General features: G+C 54.2%; 1 non-coding gene across 1 annotated transcript; it reads left to right on the top strand.

Annotated features, from left to right (window-relative positions):
* Positions 1–2,557: 2,557 nt before the first annotated feature.
* On the top strand, positions 2,558–3,357 carry LOC107535843 (uncharacterized). The gene is made up of 3 exons (XR_015714226.1): positions 2,558–2,586; positions 2,731–2,790; positions 3,240–3,357. It is a non-coding gene; the product is annotated as an uncharacterized LOC107535843 (transcript).
* The last annotated feature ends 540 nt before the right edge of the window (positions 3,358–3,897 follow it).

The raw sequence follows: 3,897 nt of genomic DNA, 5'->3' as shown, positions 1-3,897 counted from the left end.
CCTGGGGCACTAAGAGGGCAAGACCATGGCTGTGCTGAGCTGTGTGGGGCTTTGGTCCAGAGCTGAGAAGTGGGCAAGGCTTTGTGGGACAAAGCCACCTAGGAGTCTTGCAGGTCCTGTGACGTCTTGAGCCTGGAGCTGCCATAGAACCTTCTTTGGACATTGGAGCTGGGGTACACTCTGTTTTCAAGGGACCTGGCAGACATTCCCCTGTACCTTGAACCCCCAACTGGGTGACTTTATTCTGGAAGTTCTGGAAAATGCTCCAACCTGCTTCCCCAATCTGGACTTTCCCTTGCCCCTCCTCTGTCTCAGGCTATGGGAAGATGGGGAAGAGGCCCATTCCTGGTCTCAGAGATTCCTTGGTTCAGAGAGTGGAGGACCCATGGTCAGAGTTTAGGGACATGCCCTCTGCTTCCAGAGACCTTAGATGGCTCTCTTCCAGTCTTTCCTCCTGTCTGTCCCTCTGTCTCTATTTCTTTCTCATCTTCCCCTCCCCCTTTAGGGCGGGCTCTCTCCAGGGCGGGCTCCCTCCCCTGGGCGGGCTCCCTCCCCAAGGCCCGCCTCTGCTGCTCTGAAATCAGCTGACTTCTTTCTGCTGCAGAAACCTAAGCAGGGTTCTATTCTGGGAGGGTGTGGGAGCAGGTGTTTGGCTCAGTGGGAGACTTTCTAGAAGTTTTAAAAAAGGCTGCTGCTCTGAAACATTCCTCACACCTGCTCCTCCTCATCAGGCCACAGCCCTCTGAACCCTGAGCAGCCATGGGCAAGAGCAAGGTAAGAGCAAACGATGGGGGACGGTAGGCCCTGGATCCCCATTTCCCACTGCGTGTTCGCCTCTGCCACCAGTGCAGCCCCACGCCGGCTGATCTCTCTACATTCACCTGACTCTGTTCCATCTTCCCTGGGTCATGGGGAGACCCCTGGAAGCAGGGGTGTCATGAGAATGTGACCTGTTGGGTCGTCAAAATGGCCCGAAGCCTGGTTGGTTGAACGCTATGCTGGCACCATACTAAACTTCTGAATAATTATTGACAAAAGGCCCCACGGTTTCATTTTGCGCTCAGCCTTTCACTTCATGCGGCAGGTTCTGATTGTGGGGCCAGAACTCCTGTCTGGGAGAGAAATTATGGGGGCAGCTCTGTGTGTGTGAGAAGAGGGGTGCGTGCGTATGTGTGTGTGAGGGGCACTGAGAAACAATGAGTGTCATGGGACAAGGTGTTACTTTAACAATTAGACCTGATGTATTTGTGGGAGGAGCTGGAGAATGGAGGGTCCGTGGGTTGTAAGAAACACCAGTCCCCGTAGACCCTTTATACCCTAATGCCCTGGAGGTGGGCAGTGCCATCCTGGGAGCTTAAAAGTCCTCTCAGCAGCCCAGTCCTGGCATTGGCGTCAATGTCTATTCCTCCTTTTCAGGGTGCCTTCCCACCTCCCACACCCTACCACCCCCATCGCCACCCTGCATGCTAGCCGCCAGGTTGAGCTGATGCGCCAGGTTGCTTTGGGACTCGTGACAATGGGATCGTGGAATGATCCCTGAGGAATAAAATGATCCAGGGCTCAGTGACCAGATTGGGGTCATAAGGTGGAGACTTGTGAGGGAGTCTATGGGGTACCCCCTGCCTTGCTGGTTGAGCCAAGGGTTGGGGGGTGGGAAAGGGCATGGGGTGCTGTGGGCCTGCAAGGTCAGCAGTCAGGAAGAGCAGCTGGATGTAGGCACCGCTGGGTCTGTCGCCACCCCAGAAAGGGATGGTCACTGCCAATTCCTCCCTTAGCCAACTCTCACCCTTACTATGGAGGGTTGAGTATCTGGGAACCAAGTTGCCCTGAACACTCCAGAGCTATGTTCATACTTGTGTGTGTGTGTGTCATGGTGAGTGTGAGTGTGAGTGTGTGTGTACAATAGGTCTGGGGGTTGGAAAGTCATATAAGACCAATGTCACTGTTACCTCCACAGACATTCCAAGAAGAAATAAATAAAGTGAGGGATGAAATGGTAAGACGCTCTTCCCCATGTATGGGTGGGAGGGGTCCGTGGGGGCCTGGGCTTTACTGTGGGAGGCTGAGCATGTCCTGGCCTCCTGAGGTCCAGGAGGGAGAAGGATCAGGTCTCTCTGCCTCAACTTACCTCTTTTTACAGCTCAATGCTGTAAACAGTTTCTGTGATGGTCTCCAAGGCAGTGAAGAAGACAAGGTGGGTCAGTGTTCCCGTTCCCGTGCTCTGCACAATTTGGGTGGGCTGGTTTCACAACGATGACGATGATGATGATGACAATGATGATGATGATGGTGATGACTATGAAGGTGCTACCTCAGGTTGGTTCATTCCTTACACTGGACAAAATTCCCCCCTGTGTGGCAGGTGAGTGCATAGGTGGGGAATACGAAGGCACTGGGAGCCTGAGGGAGGTGTCCAAGTGATAGGTACACTGCTGACAGAGCAGGTCCCCAGGCACATGGCTGGACCAGTTATGGGGGGACAGTGAGCTGAGAACGGGGGATAAGACTGAAAGTGAGGGAGGCAGGGGAAATTTAAACCAAGTCATTTTTTCCCAATAGGTCACCTTACACCTAGAAAAGCTGGAGGTGAGTTTTGACCTTGCCCCTCCCCCAAAGCTTAGTCCCCAGGTTTTTGGGGTGAGCTCTTGACTCCCATGGAGATCACAGTGGGGACTGCAGACCACAGGAGGCAGGAGCAGGTCTGCAGCCTCCCCACCCTTCTCTCCCCAGAACAACATCAGTGAGGCCTCGCTTAAGGCCCTATTTGCTCACTGTGAGAAAAACTGCCCGGTGAGTCTGAGGCACTTGTCAGCCCTGTGTGCTTCCCCTTCAGCCCTGCTCTCTCTTGCTTTTGGTTCTGCCATTTGTGTGCATAGCCTCCGAGTGGGGTGGGGTGGGGTGGGGTGGGGTGGGGGTGGAGGGATGACTGAGAGCTCGGGAGTGAGTGGCAGCCTCCCTGGCACCAGCCTCCCGGCCTCTCCACCCAGCACACGGTGGTGAAGCCCTGCCCTCAATTTCACGTATAATGATGAACCGCCCGGGCCTGGTGCTGGCCTCAGAGGCCAGTCAGCCAACAAACAGGTACAACTATCCTGGTTTGGCCCCGGAGGGGAACTGCAGGGCTGAACCTCTGCGAGAAGGCTCTGTGTCTGTGCAGCTGCTGGCAGGAAAGCAGGCAGTTCCCTGTGTGAGCTTCTGGCAGGACCCAGCTGGATCCTGAACATGCCCTATCCTCACAGGAATCCACTCCCTTGCTTCTGGAACAGCAGGAACTGCGTAAGAGAGTTAAAGGTGGAGACCGCCCTGGAAGTGAGGGTCCAGGTTTTACTGGACAGAACCCGGGCCCCGAGCAGGACTTCAAGCAGGAAGGCGAGCAGGACTTCAAGCAGGAAGGCTCGCACAACATGAGCCCAGATGATTCTGAGAGTAAGTTTATTAAGCTGGGGACAGTGAAACAGGATGGGCTTAGGATAGAAGCAACAGGAGAGAGACTAGGCCAGGCTGCACTGGTTCACCGGAAATTCAGAGAAAAGGGGACCTTGGAAAGAGGTTTGAGGGGGCCATCTGGGGACGAGCTGCTGCTGCCCATTGCTCCCCTAGTTGCAAGTCTCCTGGGGACCTTTAGAGTTCAGGAGATGCATGCCTGAAAGGGAAGAAAGGTGTTGGGCATGCTCCTGGGTCCTTTGTCCTGAGACTTTTAAAGGCTGGGAGTTTAGGGGAGGTCTTAGGGAAGGATCTCAGTAGACTATTCATCAGCTTTATGAAATTTATGCCCTTAACTTCATCTGTCCTTGGTTGTGGTTGGCACAGATGGCACTAATTGGATTTCTGCTGTCTGTTTCCCTGAGGAGGGTGATTTAAGCTATTTACTCCGTGTTTTGGGAGAAGTGTAAACCA

The sequence above is a fragment of the Miniopterus natalensis genome, chromosome 3 (genome assembly GCF_054644295.1).
Source record: "Miniopterus natalensis isolate mMinNat1 chromosome 3, mMinNat1.hap1, whole genome shotgun sequence".
In the NCBI taxonomy this organism is placed as follows: Eukaryota; Metazoa; Chordata; class Mammalia; order Chiroptera; family Miniopteridae; genus Miniopterus; species Miniopterus natalensis.
This window is presented reverse-complemented; position numbering and strand designations above follow the sequence as displayed.